Source organism: Urocitellus parryii, chromosome 2 (assembly GCF_045843805.1).
Source record: "Urocitellus parryii isolate mUroPar1 chromosome 2, mUroPar1.hap1, whole genome shotgun sequence".
In the NCBI taxonomy this organism is placed as follows: Eukaryota; Metazoa; Chordata; class Mammalia; order Rodentia; family Sciuridae; genus Urocitellus; species Urocitellus parryii.
In genome coordinates, this window is record NC_135532.1 from 225,812,111 (window position 1) to 225,828,307 (window position 16,197).

The window sequence follows — 16,197 nt, forward strand, 5'->3', positions numbered from 1 at the left end:
GGCCTGAAGTGTCTGAGGTCTCTGGTCTGGATGATAGCTTTGTTTGTTCAGTTTGAATGCCACCACCTCCTGCCTCTGCCCACCTGTTCCCTGCTCACAAAGGCCTAGAGGTAACAGAGAGGCCACCCATCTTCCCACAGAGATGGCTGGGAAATGCTCCTGCCCCTTCTCTCAGGCAACTTTGCCAATGGGCACTGTTAAAGCTACCGTGGAGGAAAAAGTCTGGCACCCAGGCCTCTTCCCACAAGGCCTGCGGCCTGGGCTTTTGGGGACTTGGGTACTAAGTCCCCAACCTCCTGGAGACTTTAGTGTCTGGCCCTTCTCCTTGCCAAAGACCTCAGGAAGGCAGTAAGGCAGGACCCTTGGCTCCAGGGAATGAGGATGCAGCAAAAAGCAGGTCTCTGAACCACACCCGACCCTCTGCCCAAGGCAATAGTGTCTGCTTTTTCCCTTTGGTGCTGCTCTGGAAGCAATATGCATGTGCTAATAATAGGCCAGGATCACAAATGAGACACTGAGAGAGTTCAGTTTGACGAAAATGACCATAATAGAAACAAAACAAAGCAAAACGCAGCCAAGGAAGAGTGGACAAAGACTCCTGAAATAAAAAGTACTAAAACATTCCGTTCCCTGAAGACGGCCAAGGCAGCCAACTCTTCAGACAGCTTCAGCCACCTATGGACAGGTATGCTGGCCCAGGCATCTGCGAGCAGCATGCCAAAGTTCAGCCCTTAGTCTGGGCCGAGCAGGGGTGTAGAGGTCGCGTGCGCAGGAAAGGATACCCGGGGAGGGGGCTAGGGTCCCGGACACGATCAGCGGGGTACCCAAGGCCGCGCATCCAACTGACCGCCGCAGGACCCTGGCCCAAGGAGCTCAGAGGCTGCAGCCTGAGCCAGCAGCGCGCCTGAAACCCGCGGGGATTTGGAGGTGAGGCCGCGGGAACTACCCTGGGAACCCGCACCGAGCGGCCTCTTGGTATCCACTCGTCGCCCTCTAGACCACGTGTGGCCCCGCCCCCAATCCCAGGCCCGTGCATGGGGGGGGGGACCCAGGTTGCAGCTCCTGCCCCACCCCACCTAGGCCGCCCACGTCTTGTAGAGGTCGGCCACCGGCCGCGCCCTTGTCGCCCCGCCCAGGCCCCTCCCCGTTATGGTCCCACCCCTTCCCTCCTTCCCTCTATGGCTTCGCTCCGCCTCTGTGTTGGGCCCTGCCCCAGAATGGCTCCGCCCCCGACCGCCATTGGGTTGGATTTCCCTTAATCCCCGGGCCCCGCCCCCGCCCCCGCCCCGGACGCTAGTTGGCTTCGTGTTGGAGAGGTTCCCGGGCGCGGATTGGCCGCCCTGCTCGCCGTCCCGCCGTCCGATTGGCCCGCGTTGCCCGCTTTCGCGAGCCCTGCCTCTGGAAGGGGGAGGGGCCAGGGGCAGCGTGCGACTCGGGATTGGTCGACGGCGAGGGGAGGGCGGGCCCGAGCCGCGCGCAACGCTCGGGCTGGAGCGCGAGGAGCCGCTGCCGCCGCCTCAGCCCTGAGGAGCCCTCACCCTCCGCGCCTAGGTGGCCGCTCGGTCTCCACAGGCTCCGCGCCAAGCGAGGTCCTCTGCTTCAGCCCTGCCCGGCCGCCGCGTCCGCCCCGCCCGATCTCCGCCGCTGGCCGGTGGCTTCGCCGCCCGCCGCGGGACAGGTGAGTGAGGGGCCGGGGCCGGGGCCGGGGCACAGCGCACTCCGCGTCCCGGGAGGACGAGCCCCGCCAGTGGCCGAGGACCCTGAGGCCCGCGGCCCGCCAACTTCCCCCGGGCCGGGGCGGGCAGGGCCCCTGGCGCCCGTTGAGGGTCCCAGGCTGAGCAGGGTCCCGGGGCGTGGGCCCGGGCCCAGGGGCGGTCCCAGGTGGTGGGCGAGAGCCCGGGGCCGAACTGGGGCTCCGCGTGGCGGGCGGAATCCGGTGGAGCCGGGGTCCGGGCGCGGGACCTGGGTGGGGACCCCGGGCCCGGACGGGTCCTGGACGGAGGTCCACGACGGGGCGGGGTCCTGGACTGGGCTCCCGGGGCCGGACGGGTCCTGCGCGGAGGTCCGGGCGCGGGGCTGGAGTCCTGCCGATGGCGGGTCCCAAGCCCGTGCGGGTGCGGGCAGGATCCGGGGCCGGGCGTGTCCTGGGCGGCCCCCGGCAGAGCGCGGGTCCTGAGCGCGTGTCGGTCCCGGGGGTCCCGTTCGGTCTGGGCCCGGGCCCGGCAGGGGTCCTGCGGTGACTGGCTCTAGCTGGCGCCCCGTGTCGGGGAGCGAGCGGACCTGGCTGCCCTGCCTCCTGTCCTTTCCCCCAGTTGGGAAGTTGTCAGCGGTAAGGCTCCTCGCTGCGGATCATTGACCAGGGCTGGGTCGTCGCCCTGGACTTGGGAGGCCTTAGTTTCAAAACCGCACAAATGTTTTTTTGAAGAGATTTCAGGAAAAACCCCGGACGGGTGGGTGGATGCAGGGCGTGGGGTGCAGTCTCCCGGCCACCAACAGCTGCCTTTTTACTTCTCCTGACCCCCTCCTTTCTTTCCTCTTTCTGGTGGCCCTCCTAAGGAAGAGGTAGATGTGATGCAGGTTCCTCTTTTTGTGTCACTGTACTTTCTTTTCTGGCAGAGAGGACCTTTTTCTTATTGTCCCTACAAGTGTTTACTGAAGTGTTTTCTTTTTCTTTTTTGCTTAGTATTTTCCAATTTTTTTTCCCTACATTGTCAGTATGTTTCTTCTTTAGGAGATTGGAAAAGTTGACCAAAGCTGGGACCTTCCCTCATGATCATGGACTTGAAGGTCTACTTCAGTCTGTATATGAGCCAATAGCGCTGTTGGTTAATGAGGATTTATAGTGTGTGGTGCCCCAAAAGGAACTGTGGATGCAGAGCCTTGCAGAACAGCCCTTTGAATCTAGATAGGTGACATACAATCCCTCCATTCCAAGCCAATCCTCTGTTTTGGGCCTTCACTATGCCTCTGAAACTGAACTTGCCTCCTGAAGCAAACCGTTGCCCCTTCCTCTTCTTTGGACTTACTCATAAGAGGTGTGCAGCGGTGCTTCCTTGTTGAGAACTAACTGCCAACCTTCTCATCTGCAAGAACAATTAATCAACTAAGAACATCTCAGAGAAATGTAGATTCTAGAAGTGTTTGCAAAATTGTGCACTCTGGAGGATCATTGTTCATGAGAGGGGCTGGAGAAGCTTGGGACAGTGTCTCCAGACATGAGATCCGTCGAGGGGGGAGGGCGGTTTCCAGACACAAGTGCAGTCATGGACTACTGAGTGATCCACTTTGAGTAGTGTCCTTTTCACTTGTGTGTAGACTCTGTTGTTATACAGTGTAAATTCAGTACTCATGTTTTGGAATATATAAAACTTTATAAACTTAGTCAATTTATGCTCAATATTAAAGATTTGAAAGAGTTTTGATGGCAAATGGGATCTTTATAACTGAAAGATTGGAAGGCCATTCTCAGCTTTCAGTGCCAGTGTCAGACTCTCACAGGCCCTGTATGAGCCCACTGTCCATGGTGCTGAATCGGTGTCTTCTATTTCTTCCTCTCACCCCTTCCTTTCCAGTGTGAAATTGATTATTGGAGTATGTTTTAAAATTAATTTCAGATTTCACATTTTAAAAGAAAAGTCAAACAGGAAAGTTCTGCTGAACCTGAATGGGAGAATGCCTTTAAAACGCTCAAACCATATCATTCTCTCTTTCTCTATTAAAAAAAAAAAAAAAAAAAAAAGCTGATAATCGTGCTGACTCAGCATTCTCTTTCTTTTGCTTAGTCTTTCTTCTCTCCAGGGGGAGTTTTCTTGCTTAAGTATGAACATCAAGTAACAAGCCATTGAAATTAAATGAGACTGTTTTCTTAATAACCACCTTCTAACAAAAAGAACCCTTTATTGCAGTATGCATGTATATTTGTGTGCATGGGGCAATTTGTCTCCCTAAAAAGTACCATTTGTTCCACCCTCACATCTCCAGCCTTTTCAGGAGAGGGCTGAGTATGTGGTGGCTTATTGGTGGTTGCCAGACATTTCTGCTGTTAGAGCAGTGTCAGTTCTTTTGTATAATTTTAAGGAATGTAAATAATTTCTGATAAATACTTTATTACTCATGGGGTTAATTTTATCAGTTAGTTTAGAATGGCCCCACAGGTTAGCAATAGAAATGGTGTTGCTTGTGGTACAGAGATTCTTCCACATGATAGTGGATTTCATATTAAGCCAAGTAGTAGGTGATTGAAGTATTATTGGTATGATTATCTAAACTAATTCATATTAAGCCAAGAAGTGGGTGATTGAAGTGTTATTGGTATGATTATCTGAACTAATTCCTTGGCCCTACTTGCTGTACACTTAGTCTAGTTTAATTGTAACATCTTTTTTATTGAGGAAACTCAGCAAAATGTCATTTAGGATTCAGGAACACTCTGGGTGTCTCCTTTGCTAGTTGCTGTGACATGGGAACCCCAGGGAATGAGGCCTGGTTCTTGTCATTGAAGGGCTCACCAGTTGGACTGAGAGGGGCTTGAAAACAGATGGTTTCAGGGGCACAAAGTGCTGCAGTTGGGATATACAGAAAGTCCAGTGAGAGTGTTGGGGCTTTCAGTGATTAGACTGGGGATCTCCTTCAGAGAGGAGGCAACTGTTGGGATGAGCCCTAGAGGATGAGTTATAATTGTGCACAGATATATAAAAATTGATTAGATAAAGATGAGAAGATTGTTGTACTTGGGGAACAGAATGTGTGGTGGTACAGATGCTGGAGGTGTGAGTGGAGGTGTGAAGGAGTTGGAACCCTGTAGGGATGAGGGGGGAAAGTGGAGCAAGAATTGTCTGTAGGTAGAGTGATGGTGTTCTAAGGCCGTCCACATCCTAATCCTCAGAAAATGTGATGTGTCAGTTACTTGGCAAGGGAAGTTAAGATAGTAGATGGAATCAGATTGCTCACCAGATGATTTTAAATAGGGAGATGATCTTGGGATCCTTGATTGTCTGGATGGGCTCACTAATCACAAGGGTCATTAAATGTGGAAGAGGGAGGCAGAAGTGTCACTGTCAGAGTGATATGAAGGGAGGATTTTGGTTGTCTTTGCTGGCTTTGAGAGTGGAAGGGGATCATGAGACAAGAAATGTGTATAGCATCTGGAAAAGGCAAGAAGATGGATTCTCTCCTAGAGTCTCCAGAACTGCAAGATGAATATGTGTTGTGTTAAGTCATTAAGTTTGTGGAAATGAGTTCCAGCAGCAGTAGGAAACTGGTACACACTGGAATTCTGCTCTGTGCAGTCCTGGCTGGAAAGTTTGAGGAGGAAATAACACAATCAAATTGACTTTATTTTTTTTATTTTATTTTTTTTAATATTTATTTTTAGTTCTCGGCGGACACAACATCTTTGTTGGTATGTGGTGCTGAGGATCGAACCCGGGTCGCACGCATGCCAGGCGAGCGCGCTACCGTTTGAGCCACATCCCCAGCCCTCAAATTGACTTTAGATGATCAAAATAACTCAGCTGCTGTTTGAGGGTGTTTGCCACAGTTGGCAAAATATGGTTCTGAGCCCCAGTTTTACCTCCTGGGCAAGACTGACATATGATGCTGTCGTTTCTGACCTGAGCTCCACCTCAGTTTCCTGCTAGTGGTCTGCCCAGCCTTGCCCTTGCTGACTTTCATGTCCCTTTGGCTCCCATTTCCTCTCTGCTGGCTACTGGGGGAGAGACCAGGTACACACAGCTGGGACCATGGGGGTCACAACCCCATTGCTGTTGTTGCCTCTCATTCACACTAATCCTTTGTATCTTTAAGTGTTTTAATTGTTGTCAATTGGGTAGGTATGAAATATCTCACTGTTTTAATTTGCATTTCCTTGATTACTGGTGAGTTTCAGGATTTTTCATCCTTTTTTTTTTTTTTTTTTTGGTCATTTGGGTTTCCTCTCATTTACTTTGTAATCTCATCTTGTTTGTTCATCTATTGTCTCATTTTTCTTTTTTGTAGCTTTTTAGAAGTTCTTTAAATATTCTGAATTCTATTTGTGTCCTGTTCTTTATCCTTTAAAAAATTCTCTTTTGATGAATAGATGTTAATTTTAATGTAGTTAAATTAGTCAATCTTTTCCTTATGATTTGTGGTTATTGAGTCTTATTTGAGAAATTTTGTATTACTTCAAAGTTGCAAGATATCCTTTTCCTTAAAAAAAGTTTAAATATTTTCTTTTATATTATGCCTGGAACTTATTTTTGTATGGGGTATGAACTAGAGATCCAGTTGTAGAATTTTTCCAAATTTTCTCCAATTACTTTTATTGAATACCATCCTTTCCCAGTGATCTTCAATACTGCCTTTGAAATGTACCAAATTTCACAAATGTTACGAATCAGTTTCCTGATTCTCTATGTACACAATGATAATTTCTTTCTTCCTAGTCCGTAAGCTGTTATTTATGTTTTATCTTATTTACTTTACTTGCACCACCAAACAAAGTAGTGTAGAAATTGGGTAAGAATATCATTGTATTCTTTTTCACTTGAAAGGCAATCCTATTAAATCCTTAATTGTGAACTTTGCTTTTGTGTTCTGGTAGATTCCTTTTGTTAGGTTATGGATGGTTTCATCTACTAGTAGTTTGATAGAAGCTTTTTTAAAATTCTAGATGGACATAATACCTTTATTTTACTTTTATGTGGTGCTGAGGATCAAACCCAGTGCCTCATGCATGTTAGGCAAGCACTCTACCACTGAGCCACAGTAGAGGTTTTTAAAAAAAAATCATAAATTTTTATCCAATGTTTTTCTATATTTATTTATATAATTTAATGTTTTTCTTCTTTAAATTGTGGCTGAGATGAAGTATTTTAATCTTTTAATTTTAAGCTGCCATTGATTTCCTGAGGTAAACTGTACTTTGTCAAGATATGCTACACTAAACGGTTCTGTTGGATTTCATATGCTAGTATTTTACCTGGAGTTGGTGCACAGGCTCTTGAGGGTGCTGGCCAATGCTGGCCTATTCCCACAGTGACTCATTCAGCTTTGGTGTCAAGAGGGTGCTTTATCCTTTCTGATAGATTTTAAAGGGAGGATATTTAGTCCTCTGAAAATTTGGAAAATTGCTTCTTAATGGTCTTAGTCTGGACTCTTTAGAAAATGGAGACTTTTACATGAGTATGTAATTGTTTTGGAAGGGCTACTGATCTATCTGCTCACATTTCACTGGCCAGAAGGACTCATTCTGGCACACTTGGTTTTAAATGGGGTGGAGTCTTCCATGTACCAAAATATAGGAAAACTGAACACAGGTCACTCTTGATAATATTCCCCATATTGGGCAGGCTAATTGATGTCCGTGCTATAGAGTGGGCCCAAGCCTGTACTGTATTGCCTTCCAGGTCTTGTCTATAGATTTTTCAAGTGTGTTGATCATCAAGGGGCCATTAGAATGTGAAGCTAGGTAGCCTAGGTAGCTTGTGTTTGTTGTGAGCAAATGGTCTGGTTAGTCCGCTTTGCATTACTATGATGAGATACCTCGCGTAAGTCACTAAAGAGTAAAGAGAGGTTTATTTTGGCTCATTGTTGTGGAGATTTAAGTCCAAGATTAGGTGAACCCCTGAGTTTAGGCCTCTTATATATAAAGTCCTGTCATGCTAGGATATTTGATTTACAGACTCTCTTTGTGGTTTGAGGAAGTAAGGGGCCATGTTGTGGAAGCACATATGGCTAGAAACTGGTATCATCTGGGACTTGAGGGTGGACTCCAAGGACTGACAGTAGGAAGCAGGGGACAATCAGCCTATAGTGAAGGGACACAAATTCTGTCATTCACCATGTCAAACTCTACCAGTCAAGCCTTCATGTGAGAACACAGCTTGGCTAGTACCCTGAGTGCAGCCTGTGGGACCCCAGGCAGGGGACCTGCAAGCTGCTCAGCTTCCTGACTCAGAGACTGTGAGATAACAACTGTGTCCTGTTTAAGGAGCTGCACTGGTGATAACTTGCTATGCAGCAATGCACAGCTAATGTGTGGATCTCTGTGACCTCCCAGTGCTCTCACTAGAAGTGGATTTGGGTTGGTGAATAGTGTTCAGATCTATGAGGTAATCAGTTTGTCATGTATTTTATCCTTTAAAACATTTTTAGAAGTAATACAAATGTTTTCAGTAGAAAAATTGGAGCAAACAGAAAAGTAAAAAAGAAGATGAACATCATTCAAAATCTTACCAAAGATATCCAGTGTTTTTCCTACTTATATGCATGATGTATCCTAAAGTTGGGATTCATTCCATGATATATTATATAAATGAATATTTTTGTTTGAGCTCAGGAGATAGCTTCGTGGTAGAGCATATGCTTAGTACGCACAAGGCTGTATTCAGTCTCAGCATCAAAAACAAACAAGTAAATAAATAAAAAATAAAGCATAAAAATATCCAGACCAGACTTTTACTAGCTTGTGGTGCTTTCTTCTGTCATCTTTCATTCTTCTGACATGCTATCCTGAATGGCTGCATACTATTCCATGGGTGTCCAAGTTTATTGAGCCACTTCAATATAGCTGAACATTTTTATTGCTCTAAGATATGCACCGTCATAAATAATGCTTTGGTAAATATTCTATATAAAAATCAGCATGTTTCCTGCTGATCTTCTGGAGGATAAATTTCTAAAGACATAACTATTAGGCCAATGCTTGCAAATGTTTTTAAGCCTCTTGGTACTTAGCCTATCCAGCTTCCAACATTTCTAAAAAATAATGTAATAGTTGGATGTCTATTTCCATAACTTGCCAGGTTGGGATGGGACAAAACTATTGATTTTTGAGCATTTAGGTTCCTATTTTCTTAACCCTGTTTTCAAAGTGCTTTTAAATTATTCATTAAAGTGCAATATGGATTCTATTTATAGACATGTTTGTGTGTGAGACTGCTCTCTTAATGTTTGGGAAAAGGCTTATGAATTGCTGTTATCACATCCCTATCTTTGTAAATCTTTTTCCATTCCTCTCCACCCTTTCTTTGTTCTTAGTCAACGAAATAGAGATACTGAGACACAGAGGCCTCCTGGCCTTGCATTACTCAGACAAAATGGCTGTTCTGAGCCAGCCTTGTTCTTCTTGCCATTTATTAGCTAGCTGACATCATAAAGATGAGAGGTCAGACAAATATTAATTATTAACTCAAAAATATTTCTGTAATCCTAAAGTAATGGTTGTTTATTTGGAATATTTCTAAAATAAAGACTAGCATCCTAAGCAAAATAAAAATCTGGACAGTCAAAAAGAAAATCTGGGCAATCCTGTCACCCGCTGATGACCAGCGTATAAACATAACTTGATCATGCTGCCCGTTCCTGTACTGTCTGGCTGGTCTTGATGACTGATGCATTGGAATGTTTGCATGTAAGCCTATCAGAGAAACTGGTGATGATTTTCCTTTCTTGTGGCTGTCCTCTTTATAATCTGAGATGAATATTCAGTTTATTAATTTGCAGCTTTTTTGTTTTTCTAGTATGTGTACTTAAAGGTGATGTATTTCCTTATAGATAACACTTGAATCACATTATACAGGGATTGATTTGAGACATTTCATTATTGTTTAATATATATTTTAATTTCCATTATGATTTTTCCTTTGATTTGTAGGTAATTTAGAATAGTTTAAAATTTCCAAACATTTGAATAGTTTCTTAACATTGTGTTTTCCAGCAAAATTACATTGCCCAAAGATCTTTCCATGATTTTAATTCTTTGAAATTTGCTGATAAGCTTTTTGTAGATATTTCTGTGAGCTGCTTGAAAAGAATTGGGTTGAAAGTATTATATATTCTATTTAGCTAAGTTGATAAGTGTATTACTCAGATCTGTTTTCTTATTGGTTGAAGTTTAGTTCTTGTATGTTAGTAAGATAATTATACAATTTCATTATGACTTTGGATTTGTCTTATCTCTCCTTGTAGTTCTGTCAATTTTTATTTGTATATTTTGAGGCCATGTTATTAGGGGCATACAATTTAAAATTGTTGTGTCTTCCTGATGAATTGAGTAATCAGCATGAATGTTCTCTTTTATCCTTAGTAATGCATGTTTGTCTTTATGGTGGGTATGTCTGATGTTCATAAAGCCAGACCAGATATTTTCAAGCTCATATTTTCAAAATATCTTTCTTTTTCATCACTTTACTTTTAACGTTACTATAGTGTTATACTTTGGATATCTCTTTTTCGAGAAAGGAGTATATTAGATGTTTTCTTCTAATCTGACAATTTTATCTTTTTGTTAGAACATTCAATTCATTTACATTGAATGTAATTACTGATACATTTCAGTTGAAATCCACAATCCTATTTTGTATTTTTCTTACATTTTCTGTTTATTGTTCTCCTTTCTTGCATTATTTTAAATTGATGTTGTGTAAAAAGCAATCATCCCATTTTCCACCCTCTCCAGGGATTGGAGGTCAGACTCTATTTTTCTTGTTCATAGTGGTCACCGTGAGTTAGATGATATGCTGGTAGCTTCTTCAGGCACACAGTGGCACCCTCCCTTCCTCTGGAGCACTTAGGCTTCTCTCACCCTCCAGGCACAGATGTGCTTGTTGCTGTGCATATAATTTCCTATGTTCTTTTAAGTTCGGCAAAACAATATTAATAGTCTTATTATGTTTATAGTATTGGTTTTAACTGCATATATGAACAATAATGTTAACAGCAAATGTTCATTTAGATTTGTTCACATTTTTATCCTTTCATTGCTGTCAGACATTTTTGACTTTCATCCTGGGATCGTTTCTCTTCTGCCCAAAGAGCCTTCTTTAGAGATTTCTGTACAGCTGGTCAACAGTATTTTTTTTTTTTTCCTAAAAATATTTCTATTTCAACTTAAAAAACTTAAATGTAATTAGCATACCATAAAATTCACCCTTTTAAAGTATACAACTCAGTGGCTTTAGTATATGCATATGGTTGTGCAACCATCACCGATACCTAATTTCAGAACATTCTCATCATCTTAAAGAGAAATGGCATGCATTTATGGTAACCCCGTACCTCCTTTCCCCAGTCCTCTGCAGTCCTTGGTCTACTTTCTATCTCTAAGGATTTGCCCATTATGGACATTTCATATGGAGTCATATAACATGTGACCTTTTGTCTCTGGCTTCTTGTACTTGGCAGAATATGGTCAAGCTTTGTCCATGTTCTAGTATGTGTTAGTAAGTATTTCACTCCTTTTTGTGGCTGAATGACATACCATTATATGGACATGTGACATTTGTTTGTTCAGCAGGTGTCATTTGGGTTGTTCCCTTTTCTGGCCATCATGAAGCATGTGCCTATGTGCTATAAACAATCATGTACTAGTTTTTGTAGGAATCTATGTTTTAGTTCTTGGTTTATACCTAGTAGTAGAATTGAGGGTCATATGGTAACTTTTGTTTAACTTTCTGATTAATTGCCAAAGAATTTTATAAAGATGCCATCCCATTTCTACCAGCAAAGTGTGGGAAGCCAGTTTCTCCACATCCTCTCCAACACTTCTTATTTTCCAGTGTCTTTGATGATAGTCATAACAGTGGGTGGGAAGCGGTATCTCACTGTGGTGCTGGCCAGCATTTTCCTAATGATGAATGTTGAGCATTCGTGTGCCTATTAGCCATTTGTATACCTTCTTTAGATAAATGGCTATTTAGATTCTTTGTCTATTTTAAAATTTGATTGTCTTTTTCTTGAGTTGTAGGAGTTCATTATATTTTCCATCTACTGGTTCTTTATCAGATACATTGTTTGCAAATATTTCCCCTCCTACCCTAAGCAGTCTTTTTACTTTCTTGATAGTGTCCTTTGATGCAGAAAAGGTTTTCATTTTGATGAAATCCAGTTTATTTTTTATTTTGTTGCTTGTGATTTAAGTGTTACATTTAAAACAACTTTGTTGGGAAGGGGCTATAGCTGGTAGAGTGGTAGAGTGCTTTCCTAGCATGTGTGAGGCCATGGATTCCATCCCAGCACTACAAGAAAACGAAAAAGCAATCAAGAAGACCACATTGCTTAATCCCAGGTCATGATGATTTACACCTCCATTTTAATCTGAGAGTTTTATATTTTTAGCTCTTAAATTTAGATTTTTAATGTGTTTGAGTTTTTTTTTTTTTTTTTTTTTTTTTTGAGAGAGGGTCTTACGATGTTGCCCAGGCTGTGGCTAAGCCCTCCTCCTCCTCCCTCAGCCTCTCCAGTGGCTGGTTAGTTCTTATATATGGTGTGAGGTGCCGAATTTCTGTTCTCACTACTAAAAGGCTCAGGGGTCACTCCAGGTGAACTGGGCTAACTGGGCTGTGCAAAATAACCACACAAGAGACACAAATACCTTTTTTACTGGGGTCGCTTTGATGGCTTCTCTGACGTAAGGGTCTGCAGGAAGAGAGAGAGAGCACACGCTGACCCCTTTTATTGAGGAGAAGCTATTCAAATGAGGCAAGGGGTCAGGTTTCAGGGGTCTGAGCCTAACTTCATGAGGTCCACTATCAGCAGGTTGACTGACTTCTGGGTAGGCCACAACTGAGGGCACAGTAAGAGAAGGGGACACACACAAGGCATTTCCATGGAAGATTCTATCCTAAATAGGGCAAGGGGTTATATTACAAAAGAACAGGTGAGCATAGCTCCACCCATGGGGCTGTAAGAAAGACAAGCCTGGGCAGGAAGACACAAGTCCCTTGAATCCTAGAAGAACAGGGCAGTCTAGCAGCATGGGTGCCATATTGCCCAGCAGGAGAGTTGACTCTGTCACTTGGGAGGTTGGTCTCCCACAATGAGGAAGGAGGATGTTTACTTCATTGTTTTGCGTGTTGGCTATCCAGTTGCCCAGGTATTATTTGTTGACAAGACTATTTCCCCATTGAATGGTCTTAGCACCTGTGTCAAACATTAATTGATCATGGACTGGGATTGTGGCTCAGGGGTACAGCACTTCTTTAATCCATGGCCTAGCATGTGTGAGTCACTGGGTTTGATTCTCAGCACTTCATAAAAAAAAAAAAAATAATGATATTGTGTCCTTCTACAGCTAAAAATATAAAAAAATAATTGACCAGAAAATATGAGTTGATTTCCAGACCTTCAATTCTATTACATTGATCTACAGGTCTATCTTTATGATAGCTTCACACAGTCTTGATTATTGTAGCTTGGGAAGCATGAGTCCTTCAACTTTGTTCTTAAGATTGTTTGGGCAGTTCCTGTTCCTTGCATTACCATATGATTTTTAGTATTACTTTGTCAATTTCTGCCAAAAAAAAGGGCAGCTATAATTTTGATAGGGATTGCATTTGAATCTGAAGATCAGTTTGGAGAGTGTATGGTTTGGATGTGTGTGTGTGTTTCTTTTTTTTTGTACCAGGGATTGAACACAGGAGTACTTAACCATTTAGCCAAATCTCCAGTTCTTTTTTAAAATTTTTTAAATTTTGAGACAGGGTCTTGCTGAGTTCCTTAGGGCCTCACTAAATTGCTGAGGTTGGCTTTGTACTTTTGACCCTCTTGCCTCATCCTCCTGAGTCTCTGGAATTACAGGTGTGCACCACCATTCCCGGCTTGGATGTGTTTTGTCTCCCAAAGGAAATTTGGCCCCCAGTGTAATGGTGTTGAGAGGTGGTTCAACCTTTAAGAGGTAGGACCTACTAGGTGATGATTAGATCTTTAAGAGGGATTTACACTCTTTTTCCTGGTGTGCTTTCTTAGTCTTGAAGATATCTCTGCAAGAGCAGATTGTTATAAGATAACCTGGCATCGCTCTGAATCTCTCCTGCTTCCTTGTTTACTCATGTGTCCCTTCTGCATGTGACAAGTTCTTTTTCTGCTTCTCTGCCACATTGTGGCACAGCTAGGGAGACCCCAGGACATTGGCTGTATATTGTTTGGACCTTCTGGCCATCAGAATCATGAGCCAAACAAACCTCTTTATTTTAGAAGTTACCCAGCTTGAGGTGTTTTGTTACAGCAACACAGAATGGACTAGAACATAGCATATTGTCATCTTAACAATGTTAAGTTTCCCAGTCCGTGTGCAAGGGACTTATTAGCTATAATATTTTTTTAATGGATTCTTGATGATTTCTATCTTTTAGATATGGTCTCCTTTAGTTCTTTAAACATATTTAATGCTGCTGTGAACATGAGTATACAACTATGTGAGTTTCTGCTTTTACTTCACTTGTATGCATACCCCAAAAATGTGACTGCTAGATCATATGCTAATTCTGTTTTATTTTTTGAGGATCCACCATATCTTTTCCTTAGCAGTTGCACCATTTTTTATTCTCATCAGCAATATACAAAAGTTCCAGTTTCTCCACATCCTTCTCTTGCTACTTTCTGGGACTTTTTTTTTTTTTTAATAATAACCACAACTATGGGCACGAAGTGTATCTCATTGAGATTTTGGTTTGCATTTTTGTAGAGATTAGTAATATTGAACATCTTTTCATCTGCTAATTAGCTATTAGCATGTCTTCTCAGAGAAATGTTTATTCATCTTTTGCCCATTTTTAATTGGGTTCTCTGAATTTTTGTTGTTGAAAGTGTGGTTCTTTTGATAGTCTATGGGGTGATTCCAACTTTTTGTGTCATTGTGGCTGTTTTGTTTTCTATGATTTCCACTGTGTTTTTCCTCATGGTGTCTAATTTCTTCATGTGTGCTAGACATTGTATTTACAGAATTATTTTCAGGGATAATTTGAGACTTAGAATGATTATTTTTAGAATGGTTTTCCAATGTTCTTTAGTGTTAAAGGAGCCACATTAAGCTACTAAGCCTGAGGCCATCTAAAGGAACGGAACAAACTGCTGCGTCTTGGAGGGCTGGCTCGCTTCTCAACTTTAAGGTTCAGCCCTTTTGGCTTCTCAGTGTCTGACTCACAGTAGTGTGGTAGGGTGGGAGGGAGCCCTGAAAACTCACTAGTGTGGACAGCTGAGCCCTCTCTTGAGTTGAGGAGTCTCCATGGGTCTTTGCTACTCCGACATTTGTGGGCTTAAATCTTTCTCCCAGGGCACAAGGGGTGACTTTTCCACTTGATGAGGCTCATATTTCTGGACTGTCTCTATACGCTTTTCTGTCTCTCTCACATTGGTCAGTTTTGGCCTAAATGTGTCTCTGCGATGCTCAGCTGAGCAGAGTGGGTACCAGTCTCCCAGAGTGCTGGCGTTCCCATTTCTTCTCTCTGTGACTGGAGGTTGGGCACGTGCATGGTCTGCTTTGAGGGGCTGGGGTAATAGTTTTGCCAAATGCTTTGCAGCATGAAGTAGGTCTCATCACCACCCGCCTGACAATGGTTTTTATTTTGGCAACACTCCTCTTCAAAGAGTCCATTTCTGTATTAATTCATCTCTGAATTAATGATAGAGAATTTAAAAGAGGAAAATTTATGATCTAAATACTTTCTTTGGGAATTATTTGACCCATTTTCTATTTCTTTCTGACTCTTCACTGCTTGGGAGTGAAGCAGTGTACTTGTGCAGTTCTGGGCAGGCCTGGTTGTCTGTCCTTTCTCGTTTCACCTGCATTCACATCAGGAAATCAAGCCATTTCTAATCTTTTATAGGCAAGGAAAACAAGATACTTCACTTCTTTTGGAATAGGGTAGAATGTAAATTGGTGAAGACAGTGGTTTGACTCCAGACCGTGGTGATGTGGGAGGTTTGCAGAGGCTCTTCTTGCTCTGGGTCTGTTTCTGCTGAGGAAAGGCAGACACAAATGCCTCTCTTGGGGCTGTTCTGGAAGTGAAAGGAGATGACTGACATGCAAACATGGTCAATGGTGAGGCTTTTTGGGTAGAGAAGACATTATTATTTCATTCTGAAGTACTTTTAGGGGATAAATAATTTACTCAGCCCACTAAGTTTATCCTTTGAGGCCAAGTGCTCATGCTCTCCCATATCGAGCCAGTTCAGGAACAGCATGGAGGAGGGAAGCAGTCCTGAGAGTGCGCACCCTGAGTGTTACTGAGCTGGGTGCTGTGAGTCAGCTGTGCATTACCATAGATGAAATGCATGTGGCAGTTAACTTATAAAGGAAAGGATTTATTCTGACTGATCGTTCTGAAGGTTCCAGTCCAATATTGGGTTGCCCCATGACTTTATGCTTGTGACCAGGGTACCTTGTGTTAGGAGTAAGCGGTGGAGCAAACTGCTAACAATTTGAGCTAGGAAGCA

The 16,197-nt window shown here is 43.0% G+C and overlaps 1 protein-coding gene across 6 annotated transcripts in view; it reads left to right on the forward strand.

Moving 5' to 3' along the window:
• The first annotated feature begins 1,515 nt into the window (after window positions 1-1,515).
• Window positions 1,516-16,197, forward strand: part of Pcbp3 (poly(rC) binding protein 3) — a 223,477-nt gene continuing 208,795 nt past the window's right edge. For all 6 annotated transcript variants that reach the window (XM_026381287.1, XM_026381286.1, XM_026381282.1 and 3 more), the window contains exon 1: window positions 1,516-1,678. The gene's annotated coding sequence lies outside the window, so the exon portion shown is untranslated. The remainder of the gene's footprint in view (window positions 1,679-16,197) is intronic.